This window comes from Hyperolius riggenbachi, chromosome 2 (genome assembly GCF_040937935.1).
Source record: "Hyperolius riggenbachi isolate aHypRig1 chromosome 2, aHypRig1.pri, whole genome shotgun sequence".
Taxonomy (NCBI): Eukaryota; Metazoa; Chordata; class Amphibia; order Anura; family Hyperoliidae; genus Hyperolius; species Hyperolius riggenbachi.
In genome coordinates this window covers 160,514,569-160,535,371 of record NC_090647.1, presented here as the reverse complement: position 1 = coordinate 160,535,371, position 20,803 = coordinate 160,514,569, and positions in this window count along the sequence as shown.

Below are 20,803 nucleotides of genomic sequence, written 5' to 3'. Positions count from 1 at the left end.
GCATGCACTTACTAGTGTGTGATCCTTAGACAGGCTTACCCTTAATGTTGACCTTACCTGTATACAAAAAAAATCTTTGAAATATATTCCCCTATGATAAAATCACTTGCATAGTTAGTGTAATTGAAAAGACTAAGGCAGGGTTCAAACTTGTCATATTTGCATGCATTTTTCTGCATGAAAATTCGCATTGGAACTTACAACCAAGAAAGTCAATGAACTTGTTCACATCCAATGTGTTCTTTTGCACATAAAAAAACAACTTACAACCCTGCAGCAGAAATTTTGCACCCCGCATGCGTTTTTTCACTAGTAAACATTAATTACTGTGGATAAATGTGCATGCTTAAATGCAGATAAATGTGTGAAGTGTCTGAAAATGTTTGTGTGAGAAAAATGCACATTTTCCATGAAAACAACTTCTTAGTTACAGGGTTGCAGATGATGTAGATGAACAAGCATGAAAGTTCATGCTAGTTTATCCCCTATCGCTCAGCATCCTGACAAGTAGGCCGTGAAGGAGGTGTGGAGAAAGGAAGAGTGAGGTGAGCTGCATCAGTGATGGGGATTGTATATGCGGGGGGGGGGGGGGGGGCAGCTGGAGAGCTGTCCAGGTCACCCCTAAACACTGAGACTAGAGAGCTCTTTAAAACAAGTTTGTGGTGGCTAATGCTGCCATGAGCCTATTTTAACTCTCTGAGAACTATGGATGGTTGGAAATTCTGATTCCCGCCATTGCTGATTACCTATTCCATGGATTTCCGATATCATTTTTCCAAATTCTGAGGAGTCTTTGTTTGGGGTTTTTTTTTTGCATTCTCTGATTGGTCCAATGTTTTCGAGTTCTGTTATTGGGCTAAAATTTCCGTGTTGCAGTGATGCGGTATTTCTGAAATCCGATTTCCAGTTTATGATTTTGGTTCCCAAGGTGTCTTTTTTTGGGGTCATTTTACGCTTTCTTAGATTGGCCAAATACTTCTAACTTGACTCTGCATTCTCTGATTGGTTCAATGCTCCCAAGTTCTGTGATTGGGCTAAAATTAGAGTTGCGGTAATGCGGTATTTCTGCAAATTTCCGAACAGAAATGCAGAAATTTCATTTCCACAGAATCTGAATGGGCATCGATACTGAGAACCTGATCAAGATGGAATTTGGCAGTTGCTGCCAATGAGAGATACAGTTGTCCTGAGATCCTTCTCATGCTTAGCAGTCAAAGGCTTATCGTTTGTTCTGCATTTTCTTGGACAGGACGATAAAGCACAGAGCCACTCTGAGGTAACCTTTGAAGGGAACCTAAACTGAGAAGGATGTGGATTTCTCCTGTGTCTCTAATACCAGGGATGCTCAGCAGAGCTCGAATATTCGAGTAGCTCGAATATTCGAGCTCTTTTTCAGCTATTCGAGGTCGAATACCGAGCTTGAATAGCGTCATAGCCCAGATTGATGTCCTTAGAGCCAATCAGAGGGCTCCTAGGCCCTCTGACGGCAGCCAATCACAGGGGGGACCCTGGCCAGCCCCTACCCTATAAATAGCGGCCGCCATGTTCGGTTTTTCCGTCCTTGCCTGAGACTTGTACAGAGAGAGATTTGCTCCTTTGTGCTTTGGCTTAGCAAGTGCTCTATAGTGGTCAATTACCTAGCGTTTTTGCTCACATGCACCTGCTATATACACCTATATTGTTGTTAGCTAGATAGAGATTGTATTTTAGTTAGTAGCTTGTGTGTTACATAGAGACAGCTGCTGCTGCAGGCAAGCTTACACAGCTTTAGGCCTCAGGGCCTTGCCTGTGTGGGCAGCTGTCCTCCTGTCCTCTGTTAGTTTATTTCTCATCTATACCAGTCAGTGTTTCTGCTGTGTATTCTACCCTGTCTTGTCCTTTACTTACTGAGTGATTATTGTATTTTGTAGTTATACTACTGTACTAGGGACACTCACTGTTACTGTTCATAGCTCCTGCGTGTGTGTGTGCGTGCACTGTCTGTAGTGTACACAGTACATAGTATTCCCTTCTACTGAATCATCTGATTATTACTACTGAATCTCATTATTGTATTTTCTAGTTGTACTTACTGTACTAGGGACACTCAGTCACTGTTCATAGGCTAGCTCCTGCGTGTGTGTGTGCGTGCACTGTCTGTAGTGTACACACACTCTATTTCCTTCTACTGAATCTGATTACTACTGATTATTGTATTTTCTAGTTAGTGTACTAGGGGACACACTCACTGTTCACTGTTCACACTTACTGATTACTGAATTATTGTATTTTGTATTTGTACTGTACTAGTAATCACTTAGCGATCTAATCACTTAGTGATTAGTGTCACCTCACCCACTAACCCACTCCATTAAAGTACCCCACTTTTTCACCCGCCCTTTTAAAAAACTTTTTTGTTTACGCCCAAAACATCTAAGATGTCTGGAAGTGGCAGCCAGCGCGGTTTGGGCAAGGGGAAGGGCAGCAAGGGAATCAGGAGGAGAGGGAGCAGCATTGTGGCAAGCCTATAGCAACATTCCGCCTATAGCCACTGACCGTGGACGCCTTGGGCGCCGCCCAGCAGGAGCATCTGCAACTCACGCTGCAGAGACACAGCAGCAGCAGCGTGTAGTACCTGCTCCTATTTTCCTCCAGCCGGGTCGGAAACGTCCCATTGAGGAAAAGGATGCAGCCACTGTGGTGCAACTGATGACGGAGGATGAGCAGCCCGCCATCAGCTTTGGATCCGAGGCCTCCACCCTCACCACCACCACCACCCCTGTTCGCAGCAGCCGCCCAGCAGGGCCTGGGGAGGAGGCCAGTTCACCGTCAGTTGGCGATCTGTCATTCAGCAGTCTTTTGACCCCAGGCATCATGAGTCAAATGTCTGCTGTTGTTGGCGATTTTGAGGAGGAGATGCTGATGGGCACTTTGGGGGAGGAGGGATTGGACAGCAAGACTGTGGCGACAGTCAAGCAGCCCATCCATGCATCAGGAGAGGAGTTTGGGAGGTCATCATCCCAGCAGGACATGTTTCAGGAGGGGGAGGATGATGATGATGATGATGACGGGGTGACAGACAAAGACTGGGTGCCGCCACCACTAGCACCTGGGGATGTCATCATCAGCAGCTCTGAAGAGGAGGAGGAGGATGCGCTTGTGGGCCTTGCAAGGAGGCGCATCATTGCAAGCATTGGCAGCAGTAGGCAGGTCCCACAGCCTGCTGGTGTCTCAGGCGCAGCAGCAGCAGCATCTGCCAGTACCACCACCAGCCGCACCCAAGCCCCTCCCCCAACCACCACAGGGAGACAGGCAGCAGCGGCTCCAGGCCGTAGGGGGTTTTCTTGTCACCAATCTGGCAATTTTTCACCATGCCCACAGTTCACAGCAAGTACGCCACTTGCAACCACTGTCAGCGGAAGTTGAGCAGAGGTGCAGACCCCTTAAAGTTCAGCACCAGCTTTCTGATCAACCATCTTGCTGCTAAACATTACCACCAGCATGAGGAGTTCCAGAGGCTGAAGGCATCTGGTGCTGGCAGTGGCACCACACCCATCACTGCACAGCCTTCAGCAGCAGCAGCAGCAACAGCAGCCACCCGCCCTCCTGCTCCTCCAGCACCACCAGCAGGAGTGCGGAAACGCACTGCTCCTCCCCCCTCTGCAAATCCTGCCGCCGACACTGAGGCCTGTTCTGGCAGCCAGTCCTCAGTGGCCTCCTCTGCTGTCTCCGCTGATTCCCGTGCTAGCAAAAGGCAATGCCAGAGCCTTTTGAGCGAGTCCTTTCAGGGGGTGGTTAGGGCTCTGCCTCCCAGCAGCCGTCGCGTGCGGCAGCTGAACGGTTTGCTGGCACGGGCCATGTGCTCCCAACTCCTGCCGTACACGCTCGTGCAGGAGGGGAGCGACATGCGTGCGCTGCTTGCTTGTACAGCCCCAGATTGGCAGCTCCCCAGCAGACACTTCTTCGCCCGCCACGTCATGCCTGCACTGCACCGCTTTGTCATGGCCAATGTGGAGCGAGGGCTGGAGCACGCGGTTGGTGAAAGGGTCCACGTCACCATGGACTCCTGGAGCAGCCGCTTCGGGACAGGCCGCTACCTCTCCTTCACTGTCCACTGGGTCAGCTTGGTGGAAGGGGGTGAGGATGGGAGAGCAGCAGCGGGCACAGCAGCAGCAGCAGCAACTCAGTGGGTGGTGCCACCCCGCAGGGTCAGGGGAACTGCAGCAGGTTCCTCCGATCCTCTGCCATCCTCTGGCACACCTGGCCAAACCCCCCGCCTCAGCAGCAGCCTGAAGCCACGCCACTGCCAAGCGCTGCTGCAGTTGGTCAGCCTTGGGAAGACCAAACTGACGGCAACCCATGTGTTGGCCAAACTCCAGGAGCAGGAGAGGATTTGGCTGACCCCCAGAGGCCTCAGAGTCGGAGAGGTGGTGGCCGACAATGGGGCCAATCTGGTTGCCGAAATCGACATGGGAAACCTGACCCACATCCCCTGTCTTGCCCACGTGCTGAACCTGGTGGTGCAGAAGTTCTTGCGCACCTACCAGGGGATGGGCGAACTGCTGGAAACGGCAAGGAATGTTGTGCGTCACTTCCGGCGCTCGCCTGCAGCCTCTGCGAGCCTGGAAGTCGTGCAAAAGGAGCTGGAGCTGCCACGCCATCGGCTGATCCTTGACGTTCCAACTCACTGGAACTCCACCCTGGTGATGTTGGAGCGTCTGGTTGAACAGAAGCACGCTGTCAACCAGTACCTTGCCCTGGGCACTGTGTCCGCCGCTCAGAAAAGGGACAAGACCAGCAACATCCCGTCCATCATCCCCGATGACGACTGGGGGCACATGCAGCAGGTGTGCTTAGTGCTGGCTCCCTTTCTGCAGGCCACCAACATGGTGAGCAGGGACCATGCTATGGTGTGCGAGTGGGTGCCCCTGGTTTGTCTGCTGAACAGGGCCCTCGATGCTTTGCTGGAACAGGGAGCGGCAACCTTGGCCCAGCAGGAGCGGCATGCAGCTGCACAGTCCACCTCTGAAGGGGAGGAGGAGGAGGACTTGGTGGAGGTCCCTGACCTTGCTGCTGATGAGGGGGATCAGCACAGTGCAGCTAAGTTGGTGCGGGGGTGGAGAGAGGATGAGGTGGCAGAGGAGGAGGATGAGGACAGCACTGCCGTCGATGTGCCAGCACACGTGGCCCGCCTCTTCCCAATGGCAGCGCACATGCTGACGTGCCTGCGCAAGGACCCCAGGGTGATCCAGATGAAGCAGAGGGAGGACATCTGGATCAGCATGATGTTGGACCTGCGCCTCAAGGGGAAGTTGAGCCAGTTCCTGCCTCCTGCAGGAGGAGACCCAGCGCAACAAATAAGGAGTTTGCAGCAGGCCCTTGTTGAGCGCTTGGAGGAAGCCTTCCCCCAGCCTTCCACCCCCACTGTCCAGCCAGCACAGAGGCAGCAGCAGGTGCCTGCATCCAGCAGCAAGAGCCCCACAGACCTGCTGTCTCTCAGCAACGAGCTCTACAGGACTGTAGAGGCTCCAGCAGTGACTAGAGAGGAGGTGCATGCAGCAGCATCCTCCTCCGGTCACAGCCAGCGCCTGACCCGCATGGTGGCTGACTACATGGGGTCCTACAGCTGGATTGACAGTGATGCCCCTGTTGATCCCATGGAGTATTGGGTCAAGCGCCTGGAGATCTGGAGCGAGCTGGCGCAGTACGCCCTGGAAGTGCTGTCCTGTCCCCCTTCCAGCGTGCTGTCCGAGCGCTGCTTCAGTGCAGCTGGTGGCGTGGTCACCGAGAAACGCTCACATCTGTGGACAGACTGACGTTTCTCAAGATGAACCAGGCGTGGGTGGATGGCGAGTTCCTGGCCCCTGTTGTCGGCGAGAGGGGGACATGAACTGGCTGCCGGAACCATCGTTAATATGCCTTACCACCCTTTACCACCTCCTGGCTCCTGCTCACTACTAAGCCAGCCTGGTTCAGTTTGACTATTACGTCGCCTGTAGCCACACATTTTACACCTACAGTGGGCTGCTGTGTACTGCCCTTCTGCTGTCTGTCTGTGTTTCCCACTGCCAGGGTACACAGATTTACCTTCTGCTGCCACTCTGCCACCAGCTATTACGTCCAACAATAGCTATATCTGTGTAATGTGCTGTAAAAAAAAAAAAAAAAAAACATTAAAAAAAAAAAGGTTTAATTTTTTTTGAGGTGTCCGGGTTGAAAACTGTGTTGTCCCAGTTGTGTATTGGACACGATGTGGGCTTCCCGACCGCTGTCTGGAACCTCATGCGGTGTATTTACGGCCTGGTATCACCGCTAGGTACCAGGGCTATTATGTCACGCTGCCTACCTACCTGCTGCCACACTCACACTACTCCTCCATTCCTCCTGCTGCTGCTGCTGTCTGTCTGCTGTGTTTCCCACTGCCAGGGTACACAGATTTACCTTCTGCTGCTGCCACTCTGCCACCAGCTATTACGTCCAACAATAGCTATATGTGTAATTTGCTGTAAAAATAAATAAATAAACCATTTAAAAAAAAAAAAAGGTTTAATTTTTCTGAGGTGCCCGGGTTGAAAACTGTGTTGTCCCAGTTGTGTATTGGACACGATGTGGGCTGCACGACCGCTGTCTGGGACCTCCTGTTGTGTTTATTTACAGCCCTGGTATCACCGCTAGGTACCAGGGCTATTATGTCTCGCTGCCTACCTACCTGCTGCCACACTCACACTACTCCTCCATTCCTCCTGCTGCTGCTGCTGTCTGTCTGCTGTGTTTCCCACTGCCAGGGTACACAGATTTACCTTCTGCTACTGCCACTCTGCCACCAGCTATTACGTCCAACAATAGCTATATGTGTAATTTGCTGTAAAAAAAAAATAAAAAAATAAACCATTAAAAAAAAAAAAAAAAAGGTTTAATTTTTCTGAGGTGCCCGGGTTGAAAACTGTGTTGTCCCAGTTGTGTATTGGACACGATGTGGACTGCTGTCTGGGACCTCCTGTTGTGTTTATTTACAGCCCTGGTATCACCGCTAGGTACTAGGGCTATTATGTCACGCTGCCTACCTACCTGCTGCCACACTGACACTACTCCTCCATTCCTCCTGCTGCTGCTGCTGTCTGTCTGCTGTGTTTCCCACTGCCAGGGTACACAGATTTACCTTCTGCTGCTGCCACTCTGCCACCAGCTATTACGTCCAACAATAGCTATATGTGTAATTTGCTGTAAAAAAAAAAAAAAAAACCATTAAAAAAAAAAAGGTTTAATTTTTTTGAGGTGTCCGGGTTGAAAACTGTGTTGTCCCAGTTGTGTATTGGACACGATGTGGGCTTCACGACCGCTGTCTGGAACCTCATGCTGTGTATTTACGGCCTGGTACTACCGCTAGGTACCACAGCCTATTATGTCTCGCTGCCTGCCTCATTGACTGCCTGCTGCCACACAATCATCCTCCTCCTGCTGCTGCTGCTGAATTTACCTCCTGCTGTCTGTGTGTTTCCACTGCCAGGGAGCACATACAATGGCGCTTCCACCATGCGCCACCAGCTATTTATTACGCTCAAAAATAGCTGCATTTCTTTAAAAAAAAAAATAGAAGAGAAATAAGTGAAGAAGAAGAAGAAGACGATATAGAAGAAGAAGAGGAAGATATAGAAAAAGAAGAAGAAGAAGAAGAAATAGAAAAATAGTAATAAGAAGAAGATATAGAAAAAGAAGAAGAAGAAATAGAAAAATAATAATAAGAAGAAGATATAGAAAAAGAAGAAGAAGAAATAGAAAAATAATAATAAGAAAAAGATATAGAAAAAGAAGATATAGAAAAAGATATAGAAGAAGAAGAAGATGAAGAAGAAGAAGAAGATGAAGAAGAAGATGAAGAAGATGAAGAAGAAGATGAAGAAGATGAAGAAGAAGATGAAGAAGAAGAAGAAGAAGAAGAAGAAGAAGAAGAAGAAGAAGAAGAAGAAGATATAGAAGAAGAAGAAGAAGAAGAAGAAGAAGAAGAAGAAGAAGATATAGAAGAAGAAGAAGAAGAAGATATAGAAGAAGAAGAAGAAGAAGATATAGAAGAAGAAGAAGAAGAAGAAGAAGAAGAAGATATAGAAGAAGAAGAAGAAGAAGATATAGAAGAAGAAGAAGAAGAAGATATAGAAGAAGAAGAAGAAGATATAGAAGAAGAAGAAGAAGAAGATATAGAAGAAGAAGAAGAAGATATAGAAGAAGAAGAAGAAGTAGTAGAAGAAGAAGAAGAAGTAGTAGAAGAAGAAGAAGATATAGAAGAAGAAGAAGAAGATATAGAAGAAGAAGAAGAAGAAGATGAAGAAGAAGAAGAAGAAGAAGAAGATATAGAAGAAGAAGAAGAAGAAGAAGAAGAAGAAGAAGAAGAAGAAGATATAGAAGAAGAAGAAGAAGAAGAAGAAGAAGAAGAAGAAGAAGATATAGAAGAAGAAGAAGAAGAAGAAGATATAGAAGAAGAAGAAGAAGATATAGAAGAAGAAGAAGTAGTAGAAGAAGAAGAAGATATAGAAGAAGAAGAAGAAGATATAGAAGAAGAAGAAGAAGAAGAAAAAGAAGAAGAAGATATAGAAGATAAAGAAGAAGAAGAAGAAGAAGAAGTATATACAGTACTGAACAGAATTTTGGACACAACTTCTCTTTCCACCTTTTGTTTTTTTTTAAAGGAACATCCCCACATAATCACTTGCTGTTGTTACTTGAAAAAAAGATGTTTCTTGCATCATTCACCCCCAAAACAAGTGTTGGAAGCTATTTAAGGCCAATTCGAATAGTCAGCTCGAATAATGAGCTCGAATACCGACTCGAATAGTGAGCTCGAATTTCGAGGGCGAATCGAATAGTAAAAAATATTTGACTCGAATATTCGACCGAACTCAAATAATTCACTATTCGAATTCGACCGAACTCGAATAATAAAAAGGGGTATCCGAGCATCACTGTCTAATACTTTTAGCCACAGCCCCTGAACAAGCATGCAGATCAGGTGCTCTGACTGAAGTCAGACTGGATTAGCTGCATGCTTGTTTTAGGTGTGTGATTCACACGGGTGCAGCCAAAGAGATCAGCAGGACTGCCAGGCAACTGGTATTGATTAAAAGGAAACATCCATATCCCTCTCAGTTTAGGTCCCTTTAACATGTCAAGTGATAAGCATGCAATCTTTTGCAGACTTGGACTACTGTGTTAGGAATGTTAATAGCTCTTGTTGGGCTCAAACTGAGCAATAGAATGGTTAACATTTATTTGAGTGATGACTGCAGCTTCAAATCAAGCCCAAAACAAACATTCACTGAGCTTTACTTACAAAAACTAATAGCATCAGCGAGGTCTGTATTAAAGGATACCAGAACTGAAAAAAATGATAGCTGCAGTGTGTGTGGGTTAAAAGTACATACCATCCGCTCCTCCTGCCTCCCTCCGTCTGCCGCCGTTAGAACGGATGGTTTGTACTTTTAACCCGCCACACACTGCAGCTATCATTTTTTTTGGTTCTGGTATCCTTTAATGACAGAATTACCATGATTCTATCTGAGCCATTCTGGCTCCTGTCCCTAACTTGCTGGGGGGGGGGGGGGGGGAATTACAGCTGCCCAGAATCCCCCCTCAGACCAGGGCCTGTGCAGTGTCTGGACAAGTTGAGACGCCAGAATATCTGCAGGCATCCTGTAGCTCACAGCACTGCCCCCTTTCTTTCCCTGCTACAGTTGGCTTTGGATGTAGCAGCAGCATGTTTACAGAGTACGGAGCAGCTCTGGAGAACTTAACAGAGTCAGGTATGAGCACAGCCCTGTGCCCTGCTGTGTGAATGCTTCACTTTCCCCTTTATTACCAATGTCAGCTGTCCTCATTATTATCTGTATCTAAACTGCTCCTGATCGATTCCGTTGTCAGTTAATCAGATGGGAAGTTGCATTATGTGTACCCAGCATGATATTCTTCCATATTATTATACTGTATTGTATGTGACTGTGGAAACTTTTCAGGAATCCCCCCTTTGAAAATCCTGGGTTTGTCCATTCTTCTTCGATATATGCACTCCATGCTTTGGCACTTGTTAAAGAGGAGCTGTCAGCCATAGTATCTCAGAAAAAAAAACTACATATATAAAGTAGATAAATACTTGCTATACTTACATAATATTTGTATTGCACTGTCCACGTTTTGATTTTAGTGATTTTTCTACAGTAAAAAAAGAGAAAATCCTTCTTAGCATTTCCCGTTTTGAATGTGGCTATTTTGAAGCCAATCCTGATGTCATTTCCTTCCTTTGTCTCCTCTGCCTGATTTGCCCGCTCTTCACTATAGAAAGTACTTACCGCAAGAAAATGTATGGTGTCAGGAACCGGCCCGCGGCACGCCTGCGTATACGGTTCCCGACTGCGGGTTTGACCAGATTAAGCGGGGAACAGCCTTATTTAAGCTACAAACAAGGCTGGAACCCCTCAAAACACCTCTCACTGCCACCACTAGCGTTGCTAGACACTTCCACTCTGCTGTCGAGTCCTCAGCGCGCACTCCGCGTTTTCGTATTTGGGTCAGCTTTGCGCTTAGGCCAAATACGGGAACGCCACGCACCCACACACACACACAGTTGCAATCTTACACTGTCGTGAAGCAAAGACCCACTAACAGTCGTTCCGAACGATACTGTTAGCTACTCGCACTGGCGTTGTTCGTACGTTGGGTCAGCTGCGCGCTTAGGCCAACGTATGACAAACGCCCCCACACACAATGCAATTACAATTTCCTACGGTAGTGTTGCTCAAGCGTACAATTAGGCATGAACTTATACACGGTTACACTTCAGTCTCTTCTAGGCTATGAGGGTTAGTTTAGTACGGCAGAAGTCAAACTTATTAAATAATAATTTAATATTCTAGAAAAACATAGAACAGTGCAAAACTGAAGATATACAAAGAGATTACAAAAAAAAACAAGTAAAAATAGTTACAAGATAAAATGTACAAAGATAACACACAAAGCGATTTTGCTTACCAAAATAAAGGGATCCTGATAGAAGAATCGTGGACTTTGGTGTGGACGGACACAGTCTGGCTAGACCAGGAGTTCACTAGCTTGGGCCAGGAGACCGGCTGCCACTACCGTCAGAAGAGAACTGCTTTGAGGTAGCTGTCCCCTGGTTTTTATAATGAAATATTCGCCTCGAGGCTGTAAGCCTGTGTGGACGGGGGGGAAGCTGGATTTAATTACATCCTCAGTCATAATTGGATTTCCAGAGATCCAACATCCACTATAGTCCACACACCCAACAAAAGACTTCCTTAGCCCAATTTCCCCAGGTTACAATGTCCTTACATCAAGAGATTGTTAAATGAGGCTTTTCAACTCCACCAATAATTCAATTTCCACAGGTAGAAAATGGTATCAAAAGGACTTCACCTCTTCAATAATTTCCAGTAGGCTGTCAAATACATTTCAAACATTCAGGTGTCAGCTTCCCCCTGCCCCCAAGACTCTAGCAGGCTTGCCTTGTCCCAATGGCTGACACCAGACTCAAAAGCCATGCCGACCAGCCTATTCTTCCTCAATTGGCAGGTAATTAGCAGTAGACACAGTTTCCCCTGCTGGACAATGGGGCAGAGGTAATGGACATCTACATACAGAATTACATTAGACAGACTTCAATTTACTCTGGCCAGGTGACCAATTACTCCCAAGCCCAATACACATCTGAGGCATTATTCAGACAACATGGTCTGACCACCTGTATAGGCTTCACAGCAACTGTCTAATTAAGGGTTTCCTCATTAGAAGCAGACAATGATAGGTAATTTACACTTTATACGGAATTCCAGGAAGACTGGCTAACAGACAATCCCATATGTTACAGTCAAAAAATGAAGGAAATATGTTCCTGTTATCCTTAATATCATCAGCACCTCAATATATCTCCACACCTCCGCCGTTAACTTGGTGCAAGGCAGATGATCTTCCCAGATCATCCTGCCAGCACCTACACTGTTGGTTCTGCTTGACGGGACAGCCCGTCCGCATTCCCATGATTGCTCCCCTTCCAGATGGCGCTGGCAGGTGAATCTAACGCATCATCCTGCCAAAGCCTACATTGACGGCCTGGCCGGGTGGGGAAACCCTTTAGCATCCTCAGGAGGGTTCCCCACCTGTCAGTTAGCTCCAAGCTACACGACTGGAAAGCTAGGTCAGGTTGCTGCAATGTGTCGTTGCCCTTGGCAACCTGACGTAACCAACCAGGGGAATGTGGGTCAGTGGCGACCGTGAATTCGCAACCATAGAGACTGTGCTGCAACTGGGGAAGGGTTCCAACCGTCGCTACACGCACTCTCTCTATAGTGGCAGGAGCTATCTCTCGGTCCCTTTGGGGAACGAGTATCTGCCGGTCTGCCTCCTCCACTTCGGACAGCTCCGAGGGAATAACTTCCCAGAACCCTCTCAACCTGCCCCTCCCAGCTGGTGACCTGCTGGCTAGCCCCCTGAGCTCTTCCAGGCTGCTGTCAAATCGAACAGCCCCAGAGAGCTCAGTGCTGCCTGTCACACATTCTAGGAAGGCTGCAGACGGAGAGGCTCCTGGGCCATCCGGGCCAGGTTCCGAATTGGATGTGGCTGACCCAGCAACATTTGCCACTTCGGTGGACAGTCCCTCTGCTGTAGACCCGCTAGCACTGCGGGTTACCACTGCAGCTGAGGGAGTGCCCACCTTACACACATCATAAATCACGTCACATTTTGTCTTAAAACCATCTGAAGGGGAAAGATCTGGCCTGGTGCCGTCTGCCCCTTCAGTGGACAGTCCATCTGCTGCAGCCCAGCGAGCGCCGCTGGTTACTCCGGCAGCTGACGGAGTGTCCACATGACACACAGCATTATGTAGCACAACACATATGCCATCAGCATTATCATCCCTACATATATTGTCATTTGGGACATCACATAAAACCTCCACATTATCTGTATCATTACACACATTGCTACTCAGCACTTCACAATTATCATCAACAGTTCCTGCATCGATCGCCTCGATAGTCCGTGCGTCATAAATGACATCATCAGTTTCTGCATTGTCTGTATCAACATGTCCCACTCCAGGCCTAGGCACTGGAGACTCACTAGGGCTGGCTCCTAGTACACAGTCCATAGCCCCTGGGGCCTCTCCAGCACTCCCCACTTGCACAGCATTATCAAACAGTACCTTGCAAGAGTCCAGAACTTCTGCTGGGGATGCAGGCTCCACAGGGTTTGGAGTAGGCTCATACCGGGCCACTAACCTTCCCAGGTCAGTACCCAGCAAAACGTTGGTGGGGATTTTGTCAGTTACCCCAACTTCTTTCAGTCCGCTGCCGGCCCCCCAATTCAGGTGGACCAAGGCGGTGGGTATGGCTGGGGTGACACCCCCAATTCCTCTGACAGCAATCATTTTCCCAGGTATGTACTGCTCCGGGTTCACAAGCTGGGGATGTATGAGAGTCACTTCTGCTCCAGTGTCTCTCAGCCCAGTGGCAACTGTACCCCCAACCGTGACCAGCTGCAGATTCTCTGCATAGCCAGTGGCATTCCTGGTAGCACACAGAGCAGTTGGGACTTCACTGGCGTTTGAGGCCTCATTGGATTTTGGGGCCTCCCTCTTCCTCTCTGGGCAAGTCGTGCTGATATGACCCACCCTGTCACATACAAAGCATTTCCGAGTGTCAGGTTGCTTGAATCCAGGAGACAGCGGTGCTTGCCTCCTCTGGGTTCTGGGTGAAACAGGTTTAGCAATCTGTTCTCCTCTCCAGCTGGGCGTAGTAGTCCTCCGGGACTCAGGTGCTCTATGGGCGGTGTAGGCATCGGCCATTTCCGCAGCCTCATCCACTGTCTTTGGTTCTCGATCCAGCACAAACAGCCGGACCTCCACAGGACAGGTGTGTAGGAACTGGTCTTTTATCATCAGCTCCTGCAGGGCATCCAAGGTTTTAACTGACAGTCCTTTTAGCCACTGCTGGAATGCAGTGCGCAGGTTGCATGCATGATCCAGGTAACTGTCATTAGGACCTCGCTGCACTGTCCTGAAACGTTTTCGAGACACCTCTGGCGTGAGGTGGTATCGCGCAATGATGGCTTTCTTAATCGCCTCAAAGTCTGTTTCTTCCTCCTGGGGGAGACTCACAAACGCCTCCAGGGCCTTGCCTCTCAGCCCTGGTGTGAGGTATCTTGCCCACTGCTCACGGGGCACCCCATACTGCCGACAAGTCCTTTCAAACCCCTGTAGGAAAGTGTCTATGTCAGAGTCCTTGTCCATAGCGGGGAACTTATCCAGGGGGATTCTGTGGACTCGCTCACCTTCGCGTTCTGCGGGTCCAGCAGACCGGTTCTGCTGCTGAAGTTTAGCCAGCTCCAGCTGGTGTCGCCGTTCAGCTCTTCCCTCCTCTGCCCGGAGTCTGTCCCTCTCGGCCTGGAGTCTTTCACTCTCGGCCTGGCGTCGCCGTTCAGCTCTTCCCTCCTCTGCCTGTCGGTGCAGTAGAATCAGCTTTAGGCGCAGTTCAGGATCAGCCGAGTTCAGTAGCTGTAGATCAGCTTCCAGAGATGGCATCTCCCTGCTTGGTGGATCGTCCAGGACATCGTCTCCACTCGCATTCTGTGGCGGGAGCGATTCCTCCTCTGGCGTGTCGTGAGCTGCATCCGCTGACGTTGAAGCACGGGCTCGCTCTGCCTCATCATACTCCTCGAGCGCACGAACTAACTGCTCCTTAGTCTGGCCGCTCACCGTCTCGATGCCTTTGTGCTCACACAGGTTGAGTAGTATCTCTTTGTTTTGCCTTGCATAGCTGGATGCTTTCTGAGCCATCGTGTTGCAAAAAATAAAAAGAAAAAAAAAAGGGGGGAAGGGAAAGCAAATACCAAGTGTGTATCTTTGAACAAAAAAAAAAACGTATATAGATTCTGCACTGAGTAGACTTCTGTAGGCTAGTTGCTTCTAGCAAGCTTCCAGCCTTTAGTACTCAGAATAGCGAGCTAAACTGCGTACTAATGTACTAAACGATCCCACCGCTGCCAGCCAATTATGTCAGGAACCGGCCCGCGGCACGCCTGCGTATACGGTTCCCGACTGCGGGTTTGACCAGATTAAGCGGGGAACAGCCTTATTTAAGCTACAAACAAGGCTGGAACCCCTCAAAACACCTCTCACTGCCACCACTAGCGTTGCTAGACACTTCCACTCTGCTGTCGAGTCCTCAGCGCGCACTCCGCGTTTTCGTATTTGGGTCAGCTTTGCGCTTAGGCCAAATACGGGAACGCCACGCACCCACACACACACACAGTTGCAATCTTACACTGTCGTGAAGCAGAGACCCACTAACAGTCGTTCCGAACGATACTGTTAGCTACTCGCACTGGCGTTGTTCGTACGTTGGGTCAGCTGCGCGCTTAGGCCAACGTATGACAAACGCCCCCACACACAATGCAATTACAATTTCCTACGGTAGTGTTGCTCAAGCGTACAATTAGGCATGAACTTATACACGGTTACACTTCAGTCTCTTCTAGGCTATGAGGGTTAGTTTAGTACGGCAGAAGTCAAACTTATTAAATAATAATTTAATATTCTAGAAAAACATAGAACAGTGCAAAACTGAAGATATACAAAGAGATTACAAAAAAAAAAACAAGTAAAAATAGTTACAAGATAAAATGTACAAAGATAACACACAAAGAGATTTTGCTTACCAAAATAAAGGGATCCCGATAGAAGAATCGTGGACTTTGGTGTGGACGGACACAGTCTGGCTAGACCAGGAGTTCACTAGCTTGGGCCAGGAGACCGGCTGCCACTACCGTCAGAAGAGAACTGCTTTGAGGTAGCTGTCCCCTGGTTTTTATAATGAAATATTCGCCTCGAGGCTGTAAGCCTGTGTGGACGGGGGGGAAGCTGGATTTAATTACATCCTCAGTCATAATTGGATTTCCAGAGATCCAACATCCACTATAGTCCACACACCCAACAAAAGACTTCCTTAGCCCAATTTCCCCAGGTTACAATGTCCTTACATCAAGAGATTGTTAAATGAGGCTTTTCAACTCCACCAATAATTCAATTTCCACAGGTAGAAAATGGTATCAAAAGGACTTCACCTCTTCAATAATTTCCAGTAGGCTGTCAAATACATTTCAAACATTCAGGTGTCAGCTTCCCCCTGCCCCCAAGACTCTAGCAGGCTTGCCTTGTCCCAATGGCTGACACCAGACTCAAAAGCCATGCCGACCAGCCTATTCTTCCTCAATTGGCAGGTAATTAGCAGTAGACACAGTTTCCCCTGCTGGACAATGGGGCAGAGGTAATGGACATCTACATACAGAATTACATTAGACAGACTTCAATTTACTCTGGCCAGGTGACCAATTACTCCCAAGCCCAATACACATCTGAGGCATTATTCAGACAACATGGTCTGACCACCTGTATAGGCTTCACAGCAACTGTCTAATTAAGGGTTTCCTCATTAGAAGCAGACAATGATAGGTAATTTACACTTTATACGGAATTCCAGGAAGACTGGCTAACAGACAATCCCATATGTTACAGTCAAAAAATGAAGGAAATATGTTCCTGTTATCCTTAATATCATCAGCACCTCAATATATCTCCACATATGGGTGCATCAAACACCAAGTTTAACCCTAACAAATCTGGCTTTGCAAATTTGGCCTAGCAGTGAAGCATGGGCCACCCCAAGCTTTGGAGCTCAGGGCTGGCTTACACGCAACACTTCAGAGAGGGGGGGAGGACAGGCCTCCCTTATTTGCATGAGCAATGCCTCATGATATGCCAATTAGGCCAAATTTGCAAAGCCAGATTTGTTAGGGTTAAACTTGGTGTTTGATGCATGCATACATTTTCTTGTGGTAAGTATTTCCATAGTTGTGCCCTTTGGAGGCAGGTGGTGGATGGCTTGTTCTAGGTGGTGTGAGCCCTGGAGTGAGCTGTCTGCGCCTGTCCTCCACCCTCTCTGGAGTGTTGTGTGTAAGCCAGCCCTGAGCTCCAAAGCTGTTGTATGGGGGAAATGGGAAGCCTCCCCATGGCGCTCCTGGATAGTGCAAATGTAGCATGAAGTAATATCCGCAGGGCAACCGCTTTGTGGTATTGGTTTTTGACCCTGCATAATATGGCATGCAAAAGCAAATGCATATTTGCATGAGCAATGCCTCATGATAAGCCAATTAGGCCAAATTTGCAAAGCCAGATTTGTTAGGGTTAAACTTGGTGTTTTATGCATGCATACATTTTCTTGTGGTAAGTATTACTATAGAAAGTGCATTGTCTCAGCATGAGAAATATTGGCCAATCAGAGAGGAACAGAGGTGTTGGAGGGGAAAACAGGAGGGAAAGAGGTGTCAGCCAATCAGGCTACATTATTTAAGTCTGAGGGGAAAAAAGGACAACCCAGCATTCCCTGCAACTTCCTTTTTGTGTACCAAATGTTGTGTGTACCAAATAAGAGTCAGGTAAACTGGGGAATGATCATTTATTAACAATAAAAGTAATAGTGATTTTAACTTTTGGATTGCCTGGTTAGCATCCTTACTACTTGTTTACCAGATAAAAATAAAGAATTGATTTTTGATTTTATGCCCCACAATTACACTTTAATATGTCAAGGAGACCATTATCAATCCATCTCTGCAACCTGAGTTCACCTATTTTCTATTTTTCAGGTACTGTGAATATGAAAATCCATGTCATATTGCTAGCCAGAGTAGGAATTAAACCAACTTAAAAAAATACAAATTAATAGTGTGTTTCAAAGAGAGGAATGACTTTGGATTGAGTAATGCCAAGAGAAGGCGTTGATGTTGCTTGCAAAAGCTGGTGCCAAATTCCCCTGGCTGCGATTCTGGGTATAATTGTAGGAAGCGTGCAGTCAGGATAAACCGGTTCCTACTAACTGGCTGTGGTGTTTTCCCAATATTCCATACAAGTCAGATGTGTAATCCATTCCAAATTGACAGAACGTGACAAATGACTTGTCAGCCTTTATTATTCATTGTCATCTTGTTTTGTTTCTAAGTTGTGCTCATGCTGCTCATACAGACAATAAAGCTGAGATACCAGGGATTTGAAATTGGCCTCTGGTTTCTCTACAGAAAGTCTGTTACCTGTACATACGGTTGTGCAGATATGCAACTCCTGGGAGGGACAACCTCCACAAGAACAGGGCCCGTAAAGCTCAGATGAGTATGAAAACCAGTGACTTTATTTTGTCAAATGGACACAGGATAGCAAACACATCCACATAAACAATTGACGCGTATTGGGCTTACAATACGCACTTAGTCATAGTTGCCCAGCTCCACAGCAGGTTTGTTGTGACTCACCTTGCTACTGGTGGAGGGAGTTATACCAATAATGATTTAAGTGTATTTATGATGAACAACATCTCTTAATTATAAATATTGTGTGATTAGAATATCACTCCATATCACTGTGATTAGATTATCACTGAAGAACTAAAATGACAATTCTATATTTCTAAAGGTCTCTACATTCAGAAAATACTTTGGTTAATATAATAATTCCAGTATTTATTATTTATTTATTGTATTTATAAAGCGCCAACATATTACGCAGCGCTGGACAATAAATAGGGATACATACAATATTTAGGGGTGACACACAGCAAAATGAAAATACCTGAATACAAGAAAGATCAGATCATGCAGCACAGTATGAGTACAAGGTAATGCTTAGTCAGTCACTGGAGGGGAGCATGGAGATCAGTATTAAATAACACTTTTCTCCTGTCGGACTAAAAGTGCTTGCGAGGTAGCCACTGGAGTGCACTCAATAGAAAGTCTCTCCCAAAAACTCCTTACTGAATAGGTGCTGACATACTGAAAAGAAAGAGCCGTGAATTGAACCTAGGTCACCTACTTCGGAGGCAAAGCCCCTAAAGCGACTCAGAGCTGAAACAAATAAAACGTTTTATAAATACCTGGAGCGTCCTCCAGCCCAATCCGCTCGGATTTCTCCCACGCCGCCGTCTTCCGCTGCCCGCAGCTTTGTAACCGGGTCCCATCACTTCCGCCAGTCGGAGCCAGTCTGACGTAAGAGAAGTGCGCTGTTTGCGTAACTCTCCAGCAGCCGCTGGAGAGATACGCTGAGGGCACACTTCTCCGACGTAGACTGGCCTAATTGGCTGACGTGACGGGACCCGGTTCCTGAAGCTGCAGACAGCGGAGGACGGCGGCGTGGGAGCAATCCGAGTGGATTAGGCTGGAGGAAGCCCCAGGTATGTATAAACTTTATTTGTTTCAGTTCTGGTACACTATAACTATTACACTATCCATGTCTTTAAACGTTTAGTTTATGAAAGGTGTTTTCTAAAAACAGAAAATGTAGTAGAGTTTAAAATTGGGAATGGGACGTTGGCAAAAGGAGGGCTACTGCACTGTAAATGGAGCATGTACTCCAGGGAGAGGACCAAGGGCCGGTTCACATGGACGCTTGGCGGCATCCTCCAGCCTTCCATTCTGCATTGGTATGTTGAGGGGCGGCGTCAGGCTTTCTTGCAGGTGATCGTCGGCGCCCGTCGCGATCGGTGGTTTTCATACCCACAGGAGGACATGCAGACACTGCAGTGAATCGACCATGGACGCTGCATGTAGCGTCCAAGGTCGCCTGAAACGACGGGGGAAAATCGGGATCGGAACACCATGTTTACGCAATCGACAGTAACCGCGCGATGTTAAACGCTCCCATTCACTTGAATGGGAACGTTTAGCCGACGAGTCCCAGATGCTTAAGCGGTAAGGGCCAGTTCACACGGATGCTTGGCGGCATCCTCAAGCCTTCCGTTCTGCATTGTCACATTGGGGGGCGGCGCCAGGCTTTCAAGCAGGCGATCTGCGGCGTCCGTCGCGATCAACGTTTTTTGTCCCCGCAAGGGGACATGAAAACGCGGTGGTGAATCGACCCTACATGTAGCGTCCAGGGTGGACTGAAGCGACGGGGAAAATTGGGATCAGAACACCGCATTTACGCAAGTGACAGTAACCGCGCAATGTTAAACGCTCCTGTTTGCTTGAATGGGAATGTTTCGCTGACGATTTCCGGACGCATAGCGATAAACGCCACCTAGCATCAGTGTGAACCGGCCCTAAACGCCCCCAAGCGTCCGTGTGATCCAGCCCTAAAAGTTAATGTCGTCATAGAGCCTTTACTGTCACAGGAGACTGGAGGGGGAGGAAAACCTATATTAGCATCATGGGCAGTATTTAAGACCTGGATATAAAAGCTTCAACACTTTAAAACAGTGTTCCTCAAACCGAATGTGGCACCACCCATCCACATACTGCAACGAGAAGTCTTTTGCTGGCTTCCAATTCTGCATCAGGTGACACTGCTGTCCAACTGGAGGGCAGGTTGTCCCCTGGATATGCTTCACTGTCTGGTGCACAAAGACATTCTTCAGGCGCCGCATGACTGAATGGCTGCTGCTGGGAGTTCTCCTCCGGGCATGATTGGGGGGAATCAATACCTAGATTCAATGTTTTTCAACATCATTTTATATATGTTCTGCCCCTCCAGCAGTCTGAAGTTAGTTGACCCGGCCCTTGACCGAAAAAAGTTTGGGGACCCCTGCTTTAAACACAAACTGAAAACCAGTTTTTGGTACAGTTTTTTCAGTTTTCAATTTTAGATGGCATCCAATGAAATTGTAAAAAATACATACATGTTGGGCATTGCTGGGATCCCAGAAGGGGCACCGCCAAACACCAATGGAGGGAGAATTATGCAGTACAACAAAATATCAGTGCCCTAGTGTGTTTGGGCATG